The following is a 25,875-nucleotide window of genomic DNA, read 5'->3' on the forward strand; positions in this document are numbered from 1 at the left end:
GCACCAGCAGTGCTAATATCAAAGCAGCTATTTCACAATTTTTTCCCAAGGCCAACCATACTTCAGAGACTTGGTTGCAGCTACATTTAGCTAGAAACAAGTAAGGTATATGAAAACTCTCAGGGCTTCAAACTTTTAAAAAGCTCAGTGCAATTTCTGGGCTTTGCAGTTATTTAATCAAGGCAAGCAAGAGGGTTATAAATTCAACAACTTTGTGATTGAGATTAATGTGCTCGGAAGTTAACTCTTGCTTTCACTCAGGCAGCTGAGGAATCAACATTAGACATGAAACAGTCTTTAAATTAAATCTGCCTGTTTGGTGGCCTAGAACAAAACATGGCTCCTAGAATTTAACCTCTTCATGGTTGGCACCAGAACTGGATTAAATAATGGCCAGTTAGCACACATTACCAAGAGTTGCAATCTATAAAGAGTGATAGAGTGTCACTAATAATGTAACACAATCGGTAAACACGATGTGGTTTTTAACCAGAACTTCTTTTAGAATTTACTGGAGGGAATAATTTGAATCTGTTATATAGGGTTGATACTAAACCAGACAAAGAGTTTGCTTAGAATTCTTTCTGTCTTCATTTAAGCCTGGGCTTCAAAAGCTGAGAATACCATAATAGGTTATAGGTGTTGAGTTGTGCTTACATTCCAAAACGAAGCGCTAAACCAGGCAAAGAAAGTTGATCAATTTTTCAGGCTCAGGCAAATATTTGAGGATATAAACAGGTTTGGGTTGAAGATGTTGGGCAAGGGAGGGTGTTTTGGGAGGGAGGTGTTGGAGTACTGTGGCTAGCTCATCACTGGCAATGTTGACGTGGTAGGGTGTGTTTACATCTATCTCAAGGAAAAAAAGCTTCAGAAAAACTACTTAAAAAATGTGACTACATTCCTGAAGTTTGTAGCGAACAGAGCCTGGAAAAGTACAAAGATGAGAGACTGTGGCTGGTTTGCTGCTTTCAAGTGTGTAAACACCCTCTATGCAGCAACAAGTGGGTAAGAGTCACAAGGGTCACTGTAGAAACTGCTAGGTAGGCTTGCCACACTCCCAGAGATTTGGCTGGCGATGTGACATAAGCCCAAGTGGATTCAGGTAGATTCTGACTACATAGCAAAAGCAAGGTCACCATGGTGTTAGCTCCCCATGTGTCTCTCCCACAGGACAGGTATGGAGGTGACACCAAATATGAGGGGTGGTATGGGTAGCAGCCAGTCTACTGCTGAGAAGCCAACTCTAAACTATAGCCAAGAAGTTTTATGGACTTGCACAGGAGACTACATCTGTATCAGAAGGAGGAAGGGGAGAGGGAGGAAAGCCCTGTGCTCAGCAGAAATTAGGAAGGTAGATGAGAAATGGTCTGTGGCAGTCTCTCACAAGATAGAAAGGCATATGAAAAACTCATTGGGCAGGTCTTCCCTAGGCTGCTTATCTCTCCTTGTTCTGGGAGGAATTGCAGGGTCTTTAGCCAAGGCTTGAATCAAACTGGTCAAGCCTTGCCTATGTGGCCTACATGGAGAACAAGGCTGTAAGTGTGCTGTAGTAAAGCTGTCACCCACGTCTGCCTTGATATGATAGATAAAAGAAGGTTGCTTTAGGAAGTGGCTGCTTTGGATTATACCTTAACAGACAGGATGGAGGACAGATGGAATTTCCAACAGTGGGGGATCAACGAGTTGCAAGTGACCAGAGGCTGGGGCAGGAATCATGAAATGCAAATGTAAAGAGATACATCTCCAAATCATATGAAATACAGTTGGATATTCCCAGTTGGTAAATCTCAGAAAAACATTCAGAAACACACAAGACAGAGAGAGCCTTGGGACATACATTGAGCGCAGAGAGCACTCATGCCTTATTATAACAGCATCACCAAGTACGGCCTCTCCTGTTGCCTAGCTTTTCTGTGTAACCCCAACTAGGGCAGAAGTCTGAGCCAGTCTAATAAAAATGGAGTGCTCTAGAATAAGTACAAGGCAGAGAATAAAGAAGAGGCTGAGAGGAGCCTGACTGTACATCCATTTCACCATTGAGCAGTCCCCCCCACCCCCACTTAGCTATGGTTTCACTACGCATGGTTTTGCTTTCCATGGTTTCAGCTGCCCATGGTCAACTGCAGTTCAGAAGCAGATGATCCTCCTTCTGAAGTATGGTCAGAAGGTCAATAGTAGCCTAACACTATGTCACAATGCCTACGTCATTCACCTCACTTCATCTCATCACATAGGGATTTTATCATCTCCATCATCACAAGAACAAAGATGAGTACAAGGCATAAGATATTTTGATAGAGACCACATTACATAACTTTGATTGCAGTATTTTGTCATAATTATTCTATTTTATTATTAGTTACTGTTGTTAATCTTTCACCATGCCTAATTTATAAATGAAATTTTATAATAGGTATGTATGCATAGGGAAAAAAAAAACATAGTATATATAGGGTTTTGTACCATCTACAGTTTTAGACATCCACTGGATGTCTTGGACTGCATCAGTTGTAGATAAGGGGAGATAAGTTTTGGCTGAAAGTAGCCCGATATACAGGAAGAAAGAGGCTTTCAATTTGATTGCAGTTTGCGATTTTGAGTACTATATTGGAAGGACGTTTTAATTACTGACATTGTGCTTTGCCTAGAAGCTCCTGGAGGACTTTTAAAACATTATCTACAAGTGCACATAAAAGCTAAGATTTCATCCATTGGCAAGGAAGGAATTAATCTATAGGAGGGATTTAAGGAACAATGAAGAAAAGAATTACAGTTTTCTCTTTGCATCATATTGAGTTCTACTTTTCTAACATCAAGGCTATACCAAAAAGTATGCTTGAGTAATAGCAGATGGTAAGAAAATGACTTTAAAACCTAGATGGGTGTCCTTATGCTTAGTGGGGGCTGCGGGCACAAATTTAGGCTGGAGATGAGTTGCCTAAAGAAACAGAGGAAGGACCCAGGCTGCTCCTAGCCCCTCCTTTTCTATCTCCCAGCTTTAAATAAATATTAAAATAATATTTAAGAAATACAGATTTGAAGGCATGTCAAATTATTAGTCTGTTTGTGACAGCACATAGATTGGTCCAACCCTGGACAACATCCTAGTTAGACTATGAATCAGTTTAGTTTCAATGGAGATAACTCTAAGTGAAATAGATTTTCAGTCTGACGAGATGAACAATTCCTTGCTACCTTTATGAACAATTCACATGGGCTTTCAAAAACTCATCAGAGAAAAGTATTGTCTTCCTGGGCAGGCCACAGTTTCAATACAGAGATGGTTTATGTTTTATTATTAGGACAGATCTAGCAATATTAGTATCCAGCAAATTTCAGTGCTTTTGAAAATATGAAACAACTTTTATATATAACTAAAGGTTTCACATGAAGATATGGTTAGCATGCTTTCAAAAGATAATTTTTTTAAACAAAGAGAAGAATTTGTTATAATCAGACACCATTCAGTGGTTCTTAGCTCTGAAAATTTTGTCCCTAGGTAAATACTGGCAGATGATTCATGACTGAATGGGAACTAGAGCATTAGGCCACTAAAAGTAGTGCTTAAGGTAAGTTTCAAAAGATCTTATCATTGTCCTAGTGACCAATTAGAATGTTTTCTCTTCATTCCATATAGCCAAAATAAGTATTCAACCTTTGTTTTCTAAATGCCAAGACTAGTATACCTCTAATCAAATAGAAGCTACATGGTGGTGCTCAGATTTCATAGTATGAGGGAACTAAAAAGAACCTGGAGTAATTTTTTGGTTCATTCAAATGAATGCCCCTAAATCAGGAATTTTCATGTATTTTTGGGACTTAATTCAGGGAAGCACAAAGGGGCTTTTAAAATACCCAAACTTGGGGCACCTGGCTGGCTCAGTCAGTAGAGCATGTGACTCTTTTCTTTCTTTCTTTCTTTCTTTCTTTCTTTCTTTCTTTCTTTCTTTCTTTCTTTCTTTCTTTTAAGGTTTATTTGTTTCTGAGAGAGAGTGAGCATGAGCAGGGGAGGGGCAGAGAGAGAGAGAGAGAGACAAAGGATCCAAAGCAGGCTCTGCACTGACTCATGAACCAGAGTCAGATGCTCAACCGACTGAGTTATCAAGGTGCCCCCAAGCTTGTGACCCTTGATCTCAGGGTCATGAGTTTAAGCCCCACGTTGGGTGTGGAGCCTACTTAAAAACAATAACAACAACAACAACAACAACAACAATAACAACAACAACAACAAAATACCCAAATTTAGTTTAATTAACTTTAAAGGGATGTGCCTTAACATACACTTAGCAGGATGATTAGGTATAATAAAATAAAATTAATAGTGAAGGTATCTTCAGTCCAAAAGGTTGGGTCTTAGCATCTGAAACCTGTCAGAGTGGAAAGTTGTCTACCTATGGTTTCCAGAAATCGAGAGCCAATAGGTTCCCTCAGCAACCCATCTCAGTAATGTATTCCATGTATGTTGCATAAGCAGATAATCTCTATGACTGACACTTCATCCAGTGTCCCAAGTACTGAATGAAAGAGAATTCATATATTCCATGTGAATATGATGGAGATGAGTTGAATTTTGTGTAGAGTAGAATGACTCAGGGCAATTACCATGTTCTCATAACTGGGGATGAGTGGGTCATGATGGTGATGGCTGGACAGAGGGCAGGTAGAAGGATCCCCCTCAATTTGTGCTCACAAAGATAGAGTTTTATACACATAAGATCCATTCAAAACTTTTAGACTCCTATCAAAGCAAAACTCAAGAGAATCCCTTTCTTTCCTTATCTCTAAAGTCAAATTGCCCACATGTTTCTTTCAAGGGTGTCCTTGGTGTTAATTTAAACATTACTGTTCCAGTGTGAACATTGTTTTCAGGCTCTGAGTACCTGGACAGTTAGTTCCAGATCTACACCCACTTGGATGGCCCTGGACCTCTTCCCACCTAGAAACAGTGACAAAAATAAGAACAAAGAGCCATACAAACCTCTCTTCAAATAAAGGCTTATTGTCACTGCAAGACATTTGTAACCTATCTTATTACCTATCATCATACTCACAGTCTGGGTACATCCCAGCTGTGTTTCTCCAGGGATCCTTTGTGTTTCCCCGATGAATCTTCCTTGGATGTTTACAATCTGCTCTCTGAACCAAATCCTCACAGAACCGTTCCCTCTGACTTGCATGAGAAATGCAAACGCAATAGTTTTATCATGATTTTTGGAGTTTCCCTGAAGATTTGTGTCATTGCATGAAAGGATAACTTTAGACACCACACAGCATTTTGGCGCCATCTGCCTAGACCCCCTGTTTGCTTCCGCTTTCTCAGACTTCCCTTTAGCTGTCATTTGCTGCCTTTTCAAAACCTGTGTTATTGCCATGTGACACTCTGTATCCTGTATGGAGCCCGCAGGTTACTTGTAGAGTCCTTCAGACCTGTTTTGGCTTATTCTCAACCCCTTTCTTTTATTAATAGGGCCTAGATTTTCCTTCTCACACCCATGGCATGCCGTTTTGGGCAAAGTGTGAATCAAGGTGCCCTGGAGTCCCCAGTAGAAGGGCCTTCAGACCTAGACTGGACCAATCAGCTGTTCTATCCCAGTCTTTGAATCAGCTGAAATTGATTCATCCACAAGGTTGCACCCCCAAGAAACTGCCTATTTTCTTTCTAAAGCTTTTCCTTCAATTCTCTCGCCTACACCATTTATTTCTTTTCTACTTAGTGCTAAAGCTGCAACCAAAGGGCCCCAAGTGATACCAAAATATTGACTACTTTCTTGCCTCAATTGCCTTGGAAAAAGCACTTTTTTCTGGAATTCTAGCAAGTATTTGTTTTCATCTAGTTATATAAATATCATGAAAATTCTCACAGTTCTCAAATATTGTGGGTCTTTAAAAAGGGGTCAGAAGAAGAGAAAAAAAGATCCTTCAACTCTTTCCAATGGATTTTCCAGGGGGGAAGGAGTCTGAAGTTGATATACAAACTACAAGCCAATACACTTGAAGCTGCCCACAAAGGCTTTAGTATTTGTCCAATGTGGGCTGAGATGTGCAACTGAGATGTGTTCTAAAGGCATAATTCACTGAATGATGGAAAGATTTTCCTGGAAGTTAAATAGTGGTTTGAAAGTAATTGTTCCTTTTTATTTGAGGACTCAGACTGCCGGCACTCATTGTGGTGTAGAGTCTTCCTATTTGTCATGTGATCAATCAGAACAACTTAATTGCACCTTCTTCTCAGCTAGGAAAGTGCATTGTTAGTATGTTAAATATTTTATTGTCCTAGAATTTCTCTATATATAACTAGATCTCTGAGTTGAAATTATCAATCAGGTTCACTGAATATCGAGTTCAAAGAAAATATTATGCAGGTCTCATCAAATGATCATCCAGCGTTTCTTGCAAATGTTAGAATATTAAGCCAGATTTTCATTTGGTCTTGCATCAAAAATACAGTGAAATTTAACAGTATTCTAAAATGTTGGTCCAATAGGTATCTTCAAGAAAATATTTCAGAGAAAAGAGATGTTTAAGAGATAAATATTTACATATGAGATATGCTTAGGTGTAAATGGTAAGATAATTATGAGGTGGAGCAGGTGATTTGTGTTTTCACATAAGTTAAAAGGCATACTATGAGAAAAGATTATTATATAAAGTATGATGTTCTCAACAAAAATGACAATTGGTTTGAACTAAACTTCAAGTTGGCCTAATATTGTGATGGATTATCATGACTGCAACAGAACTGAGTCTTGAGGACTTAAGGCAGTCTAAAGTGGTCTATGGGTTGCCATGGAAACTCCCCAAAATGTATTCTTACACCATTTGGGGGCATTTCCACTGGACTGGATTGACAAATGCCTGATAGAGATAGACTGTTCAGTTGGTGCCTTACCAGAGTAGTTTTGGATTGGACCTCAGAGGAAAAGATAATTATGAGTTAGAATGTATATGTTACATTGCATTTTCCAAACTATTTTAAACACTCGAGTTTGGCAATGCTTATGACATCTATAAAGTAGGTCAGTATTATGACTGCCCTTTTTATTTAGCTGAGAAAACAAAGAATTGTGGAACTAGAAAGCATTTTTGGTAGGGCTATAATTAAGCCATCAGGAATAAACTGTCCTGCATTTTATTCTGAGAAATCTTTAACTTATTCACAACATCCTTGCTGAAAATAATTTCCCTTCATTCTTCAACCTATATCTTTCCAAGTAAAATTTAAGCACATTTATTAACAACAATCACAAAAATAAATAATAAGATTTCCATGTATTGAACAGTAGGTGTGTGCTAAGTACTCTAATAAACTCTTTCTGTACCTTATATTACTTTTCTTGCACGCGGTTCTGCAAAGTAGGTGTTATTTTCATTTACAGAAGAGGAATCTGACGCTGAGAGGTTAGTTAACTTGCCCAAGTTCATTAAGTGACAGAAGCAGAATTTGAAACCAGATCTGTTTGACTCCTAAGCTTGAGTGCTTAATCATTTTGCCACACTTCCTGTTGCCATTTTACATTTGCATCTACCATGGATTTGTTTTGCCTAGCACTGTATATAATATACGTAACATGCATCTGAAGTAGTAGTGACTACAAAAACAGAAGTGCTGGGGTCAGAGAGCCTTGGGTTCAAACTCAGACAGGAAGTGGTTTGTAGCTACTGCTCTCTTTGATCATTGGAAGGATTTCATGACATTAAATGACAGCGTCAGCCTCAGGGCTTGGTACAGAGGCACAGAACAGGCAGTCAACCCACTCTCACTAACTCTCACAAAGAAGAGTTGTTCTTGCTTAATCCATTCCCCTCACTTCAAGTAGTTAGCCTATCCAAAATACAAATAAACATTCATTCATTCACTCCTTCATTCCTTCATTCCATAAATGCTTACTGAATTCTTACTATCAGACACTGCCCTAGGTGCTGCTGATGTAATAGTTAATACAGACTCCAGCTCTTTGAGTGCCATTTTCCTGCTGAAACCCTTCAAGAATGCCACATTACTTATTGGGATAATAGTCACATCCCTTACCAGGAAACAATTAATCATTGTTGACTAGGCCTCTATAATGGAGGAGTTTACCATAGAGTCTGCAGGGAATAGGAGACCTGGAATGATAGGAGAAGATAGGGAGGATGTGAGACAGCAAGAGACTGAAAAGCTCTGCAGGACCATGGACTGGAATTCAGGAAGCATGGATTCTGGCTCCAGCTGTGAGCTCTGTGTAAGTCCTCCTCTTCTCTGCCCTGGCTCGCCATCACCTTTTAAGCACCATGGGGGCAGGAATGTGGCACCCTTATCTGTGTATCCCTACTGCCTGCTCCAGGCCAGGAACATAGTAGGAGTTTAATAAATATTCCAACACAACCATCCTAAGTGTCTGTAGAAATTTAAGTTTCTAAATCTTCAACTTTGGGAAAGATTTTTTTCTTCCGTAAATGAGGCCATATAGATCCCTGCAACACAAAGTATGGCCCCCAGAGTCACATCATTGCCGATACCTGGGAACCTGTTCAAACAAAGAACCCCAGGCCTTGCCCAAAATAACTGACTCTGAGTCTGCTTTTTAACAAGATCCTCAGGTAATCTGCATGCATATTAATGCCTGAGATGGGATGGGCCACATAATTTTTATAAATGATTAATAATTTTAAGGTAAAATATAAGCAAGTCTGTAATACTACACTCCAGCAGCGTCTGCTGTTTTCATAAAAATATCATGGGGCAAATACAAGGCCAGGGCCTCAGTAAGATGCAACAGGATAGATTCAGAAATCCTGTAAACCTCCTTGGAAATTTTGGCACCCAAGAGAGAAGGACTTTATAGCAACTGACAAAGTTAGGAGGCTGTAGACAGAACATATTGCATTTGTCAACCTGGAAACATTAAAGAAAGTTTGTTCTTTTGTGCAATCATTTAGCAATAAGGTAAGGCTTGCCAGCTAGATTTATTAGGATATTGGATTTTATGTTTCTTGTATCGAATAATATTTTTTACATTGTTTATGTCTAAATAAATCTGTCTTCTATTTTACATCACCCTGTCGTATTGCTGCTTACAGATAAAGGGTTCAGGTAGCATAATTTGCTCTGCCCTTGGGATATGCTGCCATACATTAAAACCCAATCACATGGCGACTACAGTAGAGAATTCCAATGTGTTCTGAAAAGTTACACAGAAACAGTGAATGGAAAAAGCTCAATGAAGAGATGTGGTTTCTGATCCTGCTTTATCTAGTCTGTGCCTGGCAGAAACTGATTATCAGCAGATTCAAGCTCAAAGATGGTAATTTCAATGTAAAATCTATGCCCTAAATGTCCTACGTATGATCTAGTCCTTGCAATAGCTGTTTGGTAACACCCTGACTTTGTGCAATCAATATCTATATGATTTTGATTATTTTTATGGTGCGTGTGTCAGATATACATAGACAGATATACATACACAAACAAGAATTGAACCAGTAAGCAACAGTAAAGAGAAAAAACACAATCAGATTAGAGCTTAGAAATAAATAAAATTTTGCAAAGGAAATAATGACTATTATAAGGTAAATTCATGTAGACCCTTCTTTGTGCTTATAAAAGAAGAAATGTACTCTCATTTTGAACAGGCAGGATAAAATATGTCCATTTGTGTTACAGTCTTTATCCATTAGTCTGCTTTATGATTTGATTTCATGTTTTCATTGTTCCAAAGCAATTTTCCAGATTGAATCTTAAAAGGATTATAAACCACAAAAGTCACTTTAAATTCTACATGGAGTTAATATACCTACTGCTATTCTGTGCATTTATCTTTTAAATTTTATAAAGAAATTTGTTGACACTTTCCATTTCACTTGTTTCTTACCATGTATTTTGTGTAAAAATTTGTCAAACACTGATGCCTGTCTTATCTGATATGTTTTAAAACATGCTAGCCAATCAGCATAACTTCAAATGTCAAATATGATAGTTTTAATTTTTTCTGCATTAAAATACTACCTTAAGTTGAAATCATTTGGTGATACAACATAAATAAATAAAAGCTTAAGTTTAGAAAACAGTCATTGGAGGTTGTTGTTGTTGTTGTTTTTTCTCTTCTAAGTCTCTTTTTCTGACAAAGGGATGATTGTGTCTTTCTTTTCTGCTCTAATATGGAGCCACAGTTGATGGCATTGGGGAACCTAACAGATCAGCCTTCTTAGCACCTCTGAAAGAATCTGTGTTTGAAATGGAAAGGAGGAAGGGAATAAAAGAGTAATGAATCCTTCTAGCTACAGAAATAAGAGCAGGTATAATTGTTCTTCAGCAGACCTAAAACATTCAGGTAAGTTGGCTAAGAGGAGCATTAATTTTTCAATTAGAAAGAGCCTTTTCAAAGAGAAATGAGTAGTTGCTGATATCTCCTTCAATTATTCTCCTCTTCATAATTCAAGTAGAGGAAATGGTTCGTACTATTTGCCTGAGATCCCAGTGTAAGAGCTCAGACCAGCTACCAGGAGTATTCAGCCAGGCCCAGGAAGTGAGTAGATTTTCCAGAAGTAATAGAGGAGCCTCATGGGAGTAACTTCACTGGGAACAGATGAAGAACAGAGGCTTCACAGGAAGGAGTTCACTCAAGGGGGTCAGAGTTAAAGGAGACATATCACCTGTAAAGACAAATTTTACTTGAAATTGTTCATGTGTGTAATCTGGCTTCTCCTCTGGCTCTGCATCCATTCCTTTCTGTTGTTGGGTTTGTTCCTAAGTTTGAGGAAACAGACAGCCCAGAAAGCACGACATAGTCCCGCCTCTAGCCTATGGAACAGAGGAGCCACAAATGGAGAACAAGATATTTCACACCCTTCAGTGAGACTAGTATTGAAGGATGGTAAGGTTTGAAACAGACCATTGGCTATGAGTTCAAAGTAGCAACTCTGTCTTTGTCATGGCCCAAATCATGTCATGTAGCCACTGTCAGAACCTCTTTTTTTTTTTTTTTTTGAGAAGAGAGAGACAGAACACAAATTGGGGAGAGGGACAGAGAGAGAGAGAGAGAGAGAGAGAGAGAGAGAGAGAGGGAATCCTAAGTAGCCTCCGTGCTTGGGACATGATCCCATGATCCTGGGATCATGACCTAAGCTGAAACAAGAGTCGGACATTCAACCAACTGAGCCACCCAGGCGCCCTTGTCTCATCTTAGAGTTACATATTTATATCTCTTACCTGATTGTCAGCTTGTGGAATACAGAGATGTAATAAATTAGACAAATATTCAATCTGCACTCTGTAGTTCTCCAAGCTAATATTGTACATGAGGAATAGGTAGGCTTTAGGCATGGCCAGTCCATTATTGATTTCTGTTATATTCTGTTACCCTTGGAAAGAAATCTATCAGGAATAGTGTTAGGTTCTTTTTTTAGTGATTTTATTGGCTTTTGTTTAGACTTCAACTCAAAAGACAGCAACCAGCCTGAGGCATAATGTAGACACCTGATTATCAATACAGTATCTGCATGTTAAAACTGCTGTGAGGATCAGAGTTGGTAGAAATGATCTGTACATAAAATAGTTAAAGATTTCCAGTGGAGTAAAACAGACTTGTGATCTATCCTCCTCTCTTTCTGTCTTTTTAGCTTTTAATTATGCAACACCACTTTGGGAACAATTTATTGCAGTCCATGTAAGAGGATATGCTTCTCTCTGCTAATACTGGGGGCAGGCAATTATCAATTTCCAAATTAATGCTCCAGTTGCCTGACACACCCCAGAAATGGGCTTTCACCCTTTCTTGGAATAGGTGGTTCCAATTCTTCTAGTGTCTCTGATGGCCATTTTCACACCAGTGCTACAAATGGTGTCTAAATAAATCCCAACAGATTGCATAACTGGAGAGGCAATGCTTGGGACATAATTACCCAATTAAGTTTTTTTACTTGATAAAGAGTCTCTATAAATAGGCAAAAACCAGAGCTTATTTTGTACTTTGAATTTGTACCTACTGAAAAACACATTGATTTTTATCAGATACTAATCCAGGGACAGAATATATCTCAATTGTTTAAAAAAAGAAAAAGGTAAAATTAAGGCAATTATAAAAATAACCTTTGTGATAAATTTCCACAAACCATATTAACAAAATTTTTCTAGAAATGTATTTGGTCAAAACCTTGAATTTACTATTCACTTTCCTATATTCCCACACTATTCCACACATGTTCACAATTCAAAATTGCCCTTTCTCCACAGGGCAGATGTAAGGGTATTCAATTTCTTTCACTCCCTGGTATGCATGGTGAGTGACCAAAAGTGAAGATCTACTGGGGCATGCAACTGCCTGTCACACTTCTCTCAATCTCTACTGTCCAGCTGCTAACGTGAAAGCAGATGCCAACATGCCAGTCCCAGGAGTATTGAGAGGCGAGCCTCTGTGCAAGTAGGGAGATAGTGAAGAGAGTTGCCCCTGCTACAGTTGATAGGGAAAAATTATGTTATGAGAGGGCTGACAGGACTGATAGGGAAATTCTAGTCCCCATCCCAAGACACCCCTTCCGGGTTCTTCTTCCTGCCCCGCTTGCCGCGAGCACCAAATTACTACTGATGTGGAATGCTGAAGTAACAGACTCTAAATTGTCCCCCCATGCTTGCGCTGGGGACTCAGACCTCTGGAGAGTGATTTCCTCTGAGCCCGCCAATGTGAAATAAACCTCCTGCCTTCCAAGATCTCAAAGTGTCGCTTGGTTCTTCCACTGGGTGGTCCAGACCAGATTCCATAACATTTGGTTCCCTGACAGGGAAGCCCAACCATGCTGGCCCATTGTTGCCACTGGTTTGGGAAAATGGCAAGGTGATGGCACAAGGAGGAATTGCAATGGAGAAGGCGTGCCCTGCCTGATATTCGAGACATTGGATACCGGTAAGGTCTGGGGCCCCTAACCCGGGCAGACCCAACTGTCAGGGTGGAAGGGGAACCAGATCACCTAGTAGAGACCTTTTTTAAAGGTCTCACAGGTAGGGATTCCCAGGAAGGGAATGTATTAACCTCTGGTCTGAATGTGTGAATGAATGTGCAGCCCAACCTAGTCCTCTAGTTGGGACTGAATCTGTGGCTCCACGGGTGGGCACCCTAAGGTCCCCCAAAGCCCACAGAGTCTGAATGGGCCTGTCTACGATTCCGTGATGAACGGCATACAGTCTATGGCGGCATTGGAATACTTTCTGAAGAATCATAAGTCACAAAGCTGACACTGCTACAGCTAAGGCTAAGCGTCACCTAAGTTCCTACAGGACATGGCCAGATAGGCCATTACAGGAGGCACCTCTACCCCTCTGTCTGTCTTTAGGATTCTGTCTCACAGGAACATCATGGGGTCAGGACAGAGTAAAAAAGGGGTTTTTGGGAGACTATGGAATTAAGATGACCCCTGGCAAGTTAAGGACACTCTGTGAGTTAGAATGGCCCACTTTTGGTGCAGGATGGCCCTCAGAGGGAACCTTAGATGTCCCAATGGTCCGCTGCGTCTAGAGTGTTGTCACCAGGGACCCAGGTCACCCTGATCAGTTCCCGTATATCAACTCCTGGTTAGAGATTGCCCAAACCCTCCCCTCTTGGATGTGATTTACCTGCAACAAACAGGGACAGGCTAGGGTCTCAGTCGCCTCGACAAAGTGGCCCAAGGAAGGTCGACAGAAGTCCCGACCTCCACAAATTCTCACCAATGATCCAGAGGAAGAACCAATCTTGCCCCCAAACCCCCCGGTTCCCAATACTCCATCACCTTCGTTCTCCCCACCACCTCTGGACTTGGCAGATCCTCTCTCCCCTGGACCAGCAGCCAGATTGCACCCTTGGCCAGGCCCAGGCACTCTCCAGATGCTGGTCCACATCCACTAGTACCAAGAGGCTCTCCTCCGGGGGATCCAAGCAGGGACTAAGAAGCCCATGAATATGCCCAGCAGCAAGGGGAATCCCCCAGGGATTACTATGAGAGGCTATGCGAGGCTTACACCCCATCTGATCCCAAGGCACAAGAAAGTCATGGACGGGGAAGGTCTAGCTACCAAAAGGGGGGAGGCCCAGAACCTCCTTAGCAAGGGATCAATGAGCCTACTGCAAGAAGAAAGGACATTGGAAGAATGAATGTCCCAACCAGGGAAAGTCCCAGAAGCCCTGCCAATATCGAGGGGGACCAGGCTCACTTCTTCTTGGCCCCCATGAGCCCACGGTCAAAATGAAAGTAGGGGGCCAAACTATGGTTGACACTGAGGCTGAACATTCTGTGGTCACCTCCCCATGGCCCCCTTTAGCAAGAAGACCGCAACCATCTTTGGGGCCACCAAGTCTTCTGCCAAGACTGTCCATGTGAACTCAGGGGCCACATGGTACAGCATGATTTCCTCTACCTACCTGAGTGTCCTATCCCTTTCCTCGGCTAGGATATACTCTCAAAGCTGGGGGCCCAAATAACCTTTGAGCTGATGGGATGTACCAGCATCCAAATGGATCCAAGACAAGAAGAATCAGGGCCCCTTATAATGGCAATCACTACACTAAGAGAGAAAGAATGGAGGCTGTTCTGCGCCCAGGCCCAACCGAGTGGCCTGCCCAAATTCAGGACTGCCTTCCCCACTGTATGGGCCAAGGAAAACCTCCCACCCCTGGACTTGCCCACATCCGGGTCCCTGTCATTGTAGAGTTAATCCCAGGGGCTCAACCACAGAGACAGCAGCAATACCCCCTCCCGCAAGAGGCAAGGGCAGGCATCCAAGAAACACCCCACTCTTGCCAGTCAAGAAGGATACCGACCAGTTCAAGACCTACGAGCTATCAACAAAGTGATTGTCTCCTTGCACCCAGTGGTCCCGAACCCGTACACCCTTCTTAGCCAGATCCCAGGCTCTGCCAGCTGGTTTGCCTTAGAATGGACCAAACCAGACACAGGGCATCAGATGTAACTGACTCGGATGCGCCTCCCACAGGGGTTTAAAAACTTGCCTACTGTCTTTGGGGAGGCACTGGCTGGAGACCTCGCCGGCTTTCCAAGGGAGGCCATGCTCTGCACCCTTCTCCAGTATGTGGATGACCTCCCCCTTACCAGCAATACCCGAGAGAATTGTACAGAGGGCACAAGGGCCTTCCTCCAATTCCTGTCAGACTCAGGGTTTCGGCTCTCATGGGGAAAGTCACAGATCTGCCAACAGCAAGTCCAATACTTAGGATTCCTCCGCACCCAAGGAAAAAGGGGCTAGGGCCAGAAAGAAAGAAGGTCATCACCTCCCTACCCCAACCCCAAACTAACAGGGGGCTACGAGAATTCCTGGGGACTGTGGGATTCTGCTGAATCTGGATTCCTGGATTCTCAGCAAAAGCAAGATCCCTCTATAATCTCTTGGCAGGGCTGGATCAAGAACCCCTTGTATGAACAGAGGAGGCTGAAGCTGCCTTCCTAGAGATAAAGGCCACCTTGGGGCAGGCACCAGTTCTTGGCCTGCCAGATATAGAAAAGCCTTTTAATCTCTTTGTGCTTGAGAAGAAAAAGGTGGCCCTCAGGGGTTGTCACACACACTGTTGGCCCTTGGCAATGGCCAGTAGCATACTTGTGGAAGAGGCTGGACCCAGTGGTGGCAGGATGGCCACCATGCCTTAGGGCACTAGGGGCCACAGTTCTGCTCATTAAGGAGGCAGATAAGGGGCCCCTGGGTGGCTCAGTCAGTTAGGCGGCCAACTTCGGCTCAGGTCATAATCTCGCGGTCTGTGAGTTCGAGCCCCGCGTCGGGCTCTGTGCTGACAGCTCAGAGCCTGGAGCCTGTTTCAGATTCTGTGTCTCCCTCTCTCTGACCCTCCCCCATCCATGCTCTGTCTCTCTCTGTCTCAAAAATAAATAAACGTTAAAAAAAAAAAAAGAGGCAGATAAACTTACCCTGGGACAAGAACTAAATGTCAAGGTCTCTCATGCTCTCATGTCTCGCATAAACACTAAAGGATACAGCTTCCTCTACAACTCTCGGCTAGCACAATACCAGGGGCTCCTCGGTAAGAATCCACGGGTCACTCTTGAAACAGTGTGGACGCTGAACCCCACAAGTTTCTTACCTTCTGAGGAAATACTAAAGCTCTTCGAGGCCATCTGGCTTCCAAAAGAATAAAGAGGTGGACATAGCTCCCTCCCTTACTGTGGCTCTGATGCTCACAGAAGAAAAAGAAAACAATTGGGCTGAGGTCAAAGGTGCCACCCAGACCAAGACCCAGTTGAGCTTACTGGCCACAATCCACAGCAATAATGGGCCTGAGTTTGTGGCAGACATTACTGCTTACCCACCTCAAAGCTCAGGGAAAGTAGAGAAGATGAATCGCACTCTTAAGGGAACCTTAGCCAATCTGTCAGGAAACAGACCTCCCATGGCCGGGACTGTTGCCCCGGCCATTGCACACCAGGAACTCAAGGTTTCTCCCCTTTTAAAGTAAGATATGGGAGGCCCCCCTCCATGTCTAGGGAGCCTCCCAGGGAACCTACACCAAATAGGGGATAAGGGAATAAGAGAACAACTTCACCCTAAGTTACAATGATATACCATAGAGAGGGCCCCAATCTCTTTAGGATCCCCCATACACCCCTTCTCACCAGGGAACTCAGTCTGGGTCAAATATTGGAAAAAAAGACCCTCTCAAACCACAGTAGACTGGGCCTCATACTGTTATTCCGACCACCCCTACTGCCCTCAAGGTCACAGGTATCATTCCATGGGTCCACCACTCCAGAGTCAAAAGGGCCAATCCTGAGGAGCCCCAGACTTGAAAGACTGACCCAAGTCCGATGAACCTGCTCAAAGTGACCTTCCAGAGAGTCCTGGATTCTTAGGATCTTCAGCTCTTCTCCGGCCACATCCGGAGGCTGGCTGGTCTATGCACAGCAGAAGCTTGAGGAGATCGCCAAAAACACTGTCACAAACGGGGCTATGGCCCAAGTGTTGGCCCTGCAAGGTTATTGGCCCATAATAAATAAAGATGATGCCCTCTAAAACAGCCTAGATCTGTTTAAAGGAGCATCAAAGGGGGGGAAGATAGGGAAAAATTATGTTATAAGATGGCTGACAGGGCTGACAGGGAAATTCCAGTCCCTGCCCCAAGACTCCCCTTCCGGGTTCTTCTTCCTGCCCCACTTGCCAGGAGGGCCAAATAACTACTGATGCGGAATGCGGAAGTAACAGACTCTAGATTGTCCCCCATGCTTGCGCTGGGGACTCAGACCTCTGGAGAGTGATTTCCTCTGAGCCCGTAGGTGTGAAATAAACCTCCTGCCTTCCAAGATCTCCCAGTGCCACTTGGTTCTTCCACTGGGTGATCCAGACCAGGTTCTGTAGCACAATCAGACACTCAGGAGAGCATGTGGTTGGTCTCCACAGGACACCTGAGCTCACTTTGTTTTATATGGTGGGTTTCAGGAGAAGCCAATTCACATTAATGTAAGAAAGTCATTCGTCACCAATTATCGGTAGCCTCACCGCATTTAACATTTGAGAATAAGTTTGTGACTATTTTCCAGGAGGCAGAATCATGTACTACAGAGTCTCCATGATAGAAACCACATGAATAGATACTAATGTAATTGTCCAACACCTAGAGGTATCATGCTTGGCCTCATCCAGGGCTCGATGTCTCTCACAATATTATTTCAGTAGAGGTAGCATGGATGGGCTAGGATGGGAAGGGGCCTAGAGCTTATCTGGTTCTATCTTCTTATTTTACATCTGAAGAAACTGAATTCCATAAAAGGTGTCTATGGGCTGACAATTCAGATAATTCACATGTGCTGCTTACCACACTACTTAACACATATGTATTTAATAAATATTAGCCATTATTAGTATGCTGGTCTGTAATTTGCTTTCTCTTGAAACATACATGCTTAAAATATATAAATCGTGTGATGGGGGAGCGTGGGGCTGAGGACAAAATGCAAGCTAGTGCACCTCCCACCCAGGTGGGGTATGTGTGATATTCTTCAGGCACTCCTGGCTGCCCAAGGACAAGGGAGAAGAAAGAAAACAAATGGCTAACTCATAATCACAGTCATCAGGACATGGGTCTCCATCAGTTTGCAAATATCTTAGTAAATTACAAGAAAAAGGCAATCTTACCAATAGCCTAATCTCCAGAAACCTATAGACTCAGTTTCCTGGAGACCCGACATCACTGTGCCTCCATAGTGATATGGGGAACAAAGGCAAGAAGGAAATGACAGGTAAAATTAAATTTCCTTATAACCTGCTGCCCACTGACAAATACTTGAGGCAAATACAGAGTATAACATTTCTCCAGGAAGCCCCTACCCTCCTAATGTTAATGATTTGCTAGATGGAAAAAACAACCTTAGCTTGACAATACCAAGGCCTCAGGTATCTTAGGAGTCTTCTTTAGTATATCAAAGTCCCTAGGAAGGCCTCCCTTTTGACTTCACCTCCCCAACTCCATAGTATATAAGGAGCCACTCTTCACAATCTCAGTGCAGCTCTTTCTGCCCCCAGGGGCCCGTTCCCATTCTTTAATAAAATCACCTTTTTGCACCAAAGATGTCTTCAAGAATTCTTTCTTGGCTATGGGCTCCAGACCCCACCATCACCCCCAGAAACCTCATCATCATGAACTTCTTTTAGATCTATTCAGTAATATGGATGTATTACTATTTTTTAAGTAGCTATCAAATGATGGACAGTTAGGTTATGGCTAATGCTTTTTCCCTTTCAACCAATGTACAACAAACAGCCTTAAATACGTATCTTTCCAAACACGTGTATTGTTTCTGTAGGCTCGAGCTGAGAAGTGGGATTGCTGATTGTGTATATTAAATTTTAAAAACTACTGCCAATATTTTTCTAGGGCTATTTTACTAATCTCTACTCTATCAGCCACATATAGGAAGATTTCCCCAAAGCCTTGCCTGCACTGCACTGATCAGCCATTTAAATTGGAAGGTTAAAACAAATTGTATTATTATTTTAATTTGCATTTTTATTATTAAGATAGAGCCTCTTTCCATGGGAGTGCAAACATTTACTTTTTTCTGTGTATTGCCTACCATATTCTTTGCTTATTTTTCTATGGAGTGCCTTTTTCTTCTTGATTTGTAGAAGTGATTTATTCAACAAATTCTAATTGAGTGTCTGTATGTACCATTTGTTGTTCTTGCACTAAGGATGTAACAGTGAACAATGGCTACCATTTATGGAACATTTACTATAAACCAAGGACAACCTAAGTGATTCTCACAAAAATGCTATGAGCTGAGTACTGTTGCTATCCCCTTTGGGCCATTAAAGCTGAGATTCGGAGAGGTTACATGACATGTCTGGTGTCATGTAGTTTGTAAACGGCAGAGCCAGAACAGTAACCCAAGTTTGGTTAACTCTCTTCAGGATACTAGGAACTCCAGATGACGACAGACCCAAGGACACTGCCAGAGGGAAGCTGGCCTGGGAGACAAAGCTCCACCCAGCAAGCACCTCATTTTGAAATGCATGCTAAGAACCATTGGGCAGTAATGCTGAGGATGGCCCCATTAAGAACATGAACGCTTCATTACAAGGGTCACAAATATTTCCTCCCAGTTCTGATGCTTGAAAAGGGTTTTTCTGGAGGTTTTGAAAAATGTTGGTACAGATGGAACTAAAAAAATTATGTCATCATATGTTATTTTCCTTTATGGTTTCTGGATTTTGTTTCTTATTTATTAGAAATGTATCTCCCAAATCCAGATTTTAAAAATTATCTCATATTTCATTTTAATACTTTATGACTTTGATTTTTATTCTTAGATATTTAATTCATATGGCATTTATTTTGGGGCTGACTGTAACCTTAGATAATCCAAATAAACCTTTCTCTAACTAGAAACGAACTTCATCTCATTCACTGCCTCTATTACTTGTAGTTGTTAATTTATGTGCTGCTTAAAGGATTTCAGGTTGAGAGAAGGATATACAAAGGGATTGATAAAAATTCTACATGAAAGGATTTTGATATTTCAGTGCTTTTGAGAAGATTTTAAAGTGCCTTTGTATAGTTGGGCACACTAGTGAGCAAATGTGGACAAGTCTCACAATCGGCAACAGGCTAATTTCTTCTTAGGCCAATATGATGGAAGAGAAAGAATTGGGACTTTGGGATCAGACAACCTGAGTTGTCCTGGTTACATTACTTATCAGCCCAATGCCTTTTAGCAATTACTAAACCTCTATGAAATTCAATTGCCTTGTCTGCAAAAATGGGGTAGGAGATATCTAACTTATAAAATATCCACCTTATAAGATTAAGATAATGTGTGTGTGTGGCGGGGGGGGGGGGGGTGGGGGGAAGGGAGATCCATTCAGTACTTGACCAATAACAGGTTCTCAATAAATATCAGTTTTAGTTACGCTTACTGTATTTATTGTCATGTTACATGTGATTCAGTATTTTGTCTCCTAATCCACCAGATGTCCTTATACATTAGAGAACATCAGCGATTACACAGTTAATCAAATAAATGTTTTCATACATATATTTCTCACTTAAGTGATGACAAAAATCAATAAAAGCTTAAAAGTTCTGGTGCTGTGAACAATTAGCCTAGTTGACACGCATGTAACAAATGTAAGGGAGGAACCCATTAGAAGAGGGGCATCAGCTAAGTGGTGAAGGAAAGAAACAAAGACCTTAGAGGAATGAAACACATTCTAGATCCTATTGTTAATTTCTAAAGTAACTCCCAGAGGTCCATACAAGAGCTAAATGCAAAAGACCACATTCCAGGCACTCAACAGATTGTACCTAATGGTGGGAGACTAGATTATATGTCATCTAAATGCAAATAATCAGAGTACATTTAAGGAGAAAAGGGGTTTCACTTTCACCCACTATAGAATAACGGAAACCAGATTTACTCTCCTACATGAAACAAACAAATAAAAAGGGGACAAAATGATAGTTTGCAGGATACTGGATACAAGACAACAAAGGACAGTAACACGTGAGAGATGGGACGCAAATAGGTGAGCTCTATAATTGCCCCAGCTTCCTGCCTTCAGGGTGTTTTCAGGCCTTGGTCAGGGAGAGGAAACCCATTTGGATTCTCGTGGCTTCCTGGAGTTGAAGAGATGGAGGTGGGTATCCAGAGACATCAAGGCCACTAACTGGTCAGTGGACCGAGATTGCTTCACAGAGCAAAACTGTAGTGATATGCAGAGGATCTGCCTCAGTTGAAGTCTGGGCAGAGCATGTGTGTGCAAAACTACTTGATGTAAGGGAAAGAAACATTAAAAAGACAAGTGGCAACTGCCTGGTACTCACACAGGGCTGGGAATAGGGTCTGTTCTAACCAGCCAAATTGGAAAACCTCATGGTTTTCATAACGGAACTAAAGACAGTACACAGAAAATCTTACCTCAGTGGTAGAAAGCAAATATCCTTAGATTGAACATTATTCTAGTTCTAATATTAAATATTAAATATCTAACATTTCATCCAGATTAATAGATATCTAATATCTATATTAAGTATTAAAAATATTAAAAGCAAGATATTAAAGGGCCAAACTATTTCCAAATAACTACATTCCAGAGTAAAGCTTAAGTGTATTTATAGGCTTACAAAAATATCCAGCACCTAAAAAGGTAAAATTCATAAGAGCTTGCATATATAAAAAAGTACCAGGCATGCAAAGAAGTAGAAAAATATGAACCATAATAAGGAGAAAATTCAATCCACCTAAACTGACACAGAACAGACAAAGATGTTAGAATTAGCAGATAAGGACATCAAAACATACATAACAGTATTATATATGTTCAAAAAGTTAAGATAGAAAAAGATCCAAATCAAAATTCTAAAGATTATAACTGTAATTGACCAAATGAATCTCAAAGTAAACAGAAGAAAGGACATAATAAAAGATCAGAGCAGAAATAGATAAAATAGAAAACCAAAAGTGATAGAAAAAAAATTGCTGAAATTATAAGCCATTTCTTAGAAAAGATCAATAAAATTGATAAACCTCTAGCCCCATTAATCAGGATTAAAGGAATGTAACCAATGAGTACTAATTATCAATACCAGAAATGAAAGAGAAGGCATCATCATAGATTCTATAGATATTTAAAGAATAATAGGGGAATATTTTAAACAGTTTTATGCCAATAAATTAAGAAACTTAGATAAGACAGACAAATTCCTTGAAAGACAAGGTTTTCCTTTAGCCAAGAAAAAACACATAACTAGTACAGACCCATATTTATTACAGAAATGAAGAAATAGATTCAGTAATTTAAAACCTTCCTCACCCTACCCCTTGTACCTTCAGTTCCAAATGCCTTGACTGGTAAATTCTACTAAATACATAAAGAAGAAATAACACCAATTCTATAAAAACTCTCCCAGAAAACCAAAGAGGAGCTAATTTTTGCCAACTCATTCTATGAGGCCAGCACATGATTTTGATACTAAAACCAAAGACATTGCAAGAAAAGAAAACTGCCAACCCACACCCCTCATGAATATACATGCAAAAATTCTAAACATAATTGTAGCAAACCAAATCCAACAACAGATAAAAAGAATAATACATCAAAATCAAGGGCAGTTTACCCAGGAACGTAGGCTTGGGTTAGCATTCACAAGTCAATGTGTCTTTTTAATGAACTTATTCTGTGTCACCTCAATAAATGCAGAAAAAGTATTTGACAAAATCCAGCATCTATTCTTGATAAAAATTCTTTAAAAAAAAAATTAATGTCTATTTTTGAGAGAGAGAGAGAGAGAGAGAGACAGAGCATGAGCAGGGGAGGGGCAGAGAGAGAGGGAGACGCAGAATGCGAAGCAGCTCCAGGCTCTGAGTTGTCAGCACAGAGCCCAATGTGGGGCCCGAACCCACAGACCGCGAGATCGTGACCTGAGCCAAAGTCAGATGCTCAACTGACTAAGCCATCCGAGCACCCCTATTCTTGATAAAAATTCTTAACAAATAAGGAGCAAAAGAAAGCTTCCTTAGAGGGCATCTATAAAAAAAATCCACAGCTGAGGTGAAAGCTTTCCCCCCAAGATCAAAAACAAGATATCTGCTCTCACCACTCCCATTCAATATCATACTGGAGGTCCTAGCCAGTGCAAGAAAAAAAAAATTAAGTATATACTGCATTATTCTATTTATACAAAGTTATAAAAAAAAAATCCACTAATCCATGACAGAAGACAGGTCAGTGATGGCCAGTGACTGCCCAGGATTCTGCCTGAGACCATGTGAAGTAGGAGGGAAGGATTACAAAGGGGCATAAGGAAAATTTAGGGGGTGATGGACATGACAAGTTCATTAACTTGATTGTGGAGACAGTTTCAAAGATGTCTGTGTATGCCAAACTTATAAAATTGTGTTTAAAATATATGCAGTTTACTGTATATCAATTATACCTCAATCAAGCTGTTAAAAAAAATAAAGGGATGGACAGAGAGGAAAAAAAAAGAAAGGGTTATAAATTCATGGATGAGTGTATGGGGTAAGCTTTACTGAGGTAGTCTGGATTAGGAAATGCAGAAATGACCTTATTTATTAATGAGCCAGATTGTCTCCCATGTCTAAGTAATTCTCTAATAGGAAGTTAGGTGTATAGGTTTGAACATTATCTTTTTCTAGTCATCAGGGTGCCATTTAGCAGCTCTCTAGAAAACCAGCTATAATTGCAGTAATGCAGTAATTGCTCAGAGAGGAGCCAGTGACTCCCTGGGGACTCAGCAAAGCTCTCAAGACTCAGAGCATCTGACGCTCAGACAGAGGTCTCAGCAACACGCAGAGACAGTGACACAGAATCTTCAACGTCCTGTCCTAGGGAGAACCTGGCCTACCCCCAAAATAGTATCAATTTCCCAGGTTTTCCCCTGTATCCAGGGAACTTTCTAAATCTGCCCACTGGGCAGAATGAGCAAAAGTGAGGGAGGTGGCAACAGCAGTTCTCACTGCTCAACATTTACTGAGCACCTGTTCTGTTCCCAGCTTCTGTGCTCAGAGCTTAGAGCCCAGCCCCTCCTGCACAGGCGCAGGACAGCAGATAAGACTCTCTGCTGTGGCCTCCGAAGAAGAACATACTCTTTACCACAGCTGGCTCTGGGCACTTGGTGAAGTTTTTCTTAGCCAGGTCTTTCTCAAGGTTAAAATATGGAAATAAGCACCAAACTTACCTCTTATCTCAATAAATCTTATCCATTAAACTTGACTTCGTGGCTATTTGTGTGTGTGCATTTTAGATAACATTTCCTGAGTTCTTCCATGAGTCAGACACTGTTCCAAAAACCTTACGTGGATAGGGGCGCCTGGGTGGCTCAGGTGGTTAGGTGTCCGACTTTGGCTCGGGTCATGATCTCGCGGTTGGTGAGTTTGAGCCCCGCGTCAGGCTCTGTGCTGACAGCTCAGAGCCTGGAGGCTCTTTCAGATTCTGTGTCACCCTCTCTCTCTCAAAAAGAAATAAACATTAAAAAATTTTTTAAAAACCTTACATGGATTAACACATGTAATCCGAGTAATCTTGTGGGGTAGGTGGTATTATTATCTTCACTTAAAGATGAGAAAACTGAAGCATGGAGGGGTTAAGTAACCTGTCCAACTTTTCAGTTAGCAACAAATGATGGAGCCAGGATTTCAACCCTGGTGTTCCAACACATGAGCCCACGCTCAGGGGATCACAACACTAACACGACTGAGTGAGGGCGAAGATATGATTGGCTGTGAGCCAGTCTACTCTTCAAGTGAAAAGCATTCTGTTTTGTGGTCACAGATGACTTAAAATGTTTACTTGTTGGTGACAAGCAGTATCAAGTGAAAGAAACAGAATGGCTCATTGTAAAGCCATTCTGGTGACTTGAAAAACAGCCCACTGCTCAGTGAGTGCCAGCAGTGCCATGTCACCCAGAGGGCCTGGGTTTTCCTCCCTCTCATCTCTGCCCAAACTTTGCTCCTGCAAGGAGTGGGGGCTGCAAGGTCAGGGAGAAAGACAGGCATTGGAGCATCAGCCAGGGGAGAACTGCTGCCCATTGCCCGAAGCTGCCAGACAGTGGAGAGACGGAGCTGAGCTTTGTTCTCTGAGCTCTGAGGAAGAAAGACACAGGAATCAGGTTTTTTGTTTTTAAATTATTTTTAACTTTTTTAATGTTTATTTATTTTGGAGACAGAGAAAGAGAGACAGCATGAGCAAGGGAGGGACAGAGAGAGACAGAGGGGCAGAGAGAGAGGGAGACACAGAACCCGAAGCAGACTCCAGGCTCCGAGCTGTCAGCACAGAGCCCGACGTGGGGCTCCAACTCATGAACCACGAGACCATGACCTGAGCTGAAGTTGGATGCTTAACCTACTGAGCCACCCAGGTGCCCTGGAATCAGATTTTTAAAACATGATAAGAAAGAGGCCTTGGGGTGGAATAGTCAGTTGAGCGTCTGACTTTTGATTTGGGCTCAGGTTATGATCCCAGGGCTGTGGGATGGAGCCCATTATCAGGCTCCATGCTGAGCATGGTACTTGCTTGAGATTCTCTCTCTCTTTCTCTCTCTCTCTTTCTCCCTCTCTCTCTTTCCCTCTGCCCCTCTCCCCCACTCACACTCTCTCCCTAAATAAAAGAAAATAAATTAAAAAACACAATAAGAATGAACTAGAAGGAAATGTTCCAATATTTCAAGAACAAGTATGTCTAGTTGGTAGTGTTAGGGTTATAGGTTTTTCCTTCTCTCTGTATATATTTTCCATATTGTCTAACCAAAACCTATAGTTAATACAATAACCTTTAAAAAGATAAATGATAGAAAAACATGCGTAAGAATTTTCTGGCAGAACTGCCAAAAGATAGAGTAGGCTAGAAATATCAATAGCAGGGCTTGGGAAACACACATACACACACAGGTG

General features: G+C 41.5%; 1 long non-coding RNA gene across 4 annotated transcripts in view; it reads left to right on the forward strand.

Moving 5' to 3' along the window:
* Positions 1–1,089: 1,089 nt before the first annotated feature.
* LOC122240217 overlaps positions 1,090–25,875 on the forward strand; it is a 32,128-nt gene continuing 7,342 nt past the window's right edge. For 2 of the 4 annotated variants that reach the window (XR_006219603.1, XR_006219607.1), the window contains exons 1-2: positions 1,090–1,175; positions 3,500–3,569. This is a non-coding gene — a long non-coding RNA (uncharacterized LOC122240217). Of the gene's footprint in view, positions 1,176–3,499; positions 3,570–4,869; positions 4,954–11,598; positions 11,717–25,875 lie in introns of those variants that run through there. The other 2 variants (XR_006219604.1, XR_006219605.1) reach the window with 2 other exon arrangements.

This window comes from Panthera tigris, chromosome A1, assembly GCF_018350195.1.
Source record: "Panthera tigris isolate Pti1 chromosome A1, P.tigris_Pti1_mat1.1, whole genome shotgun sequence".
Taxonomy (NCBI): Eukaryota; Metazoa; Chordata; class Mammalia; order Carnivora; family Felidae; genus Panthera; species Panthera tigris.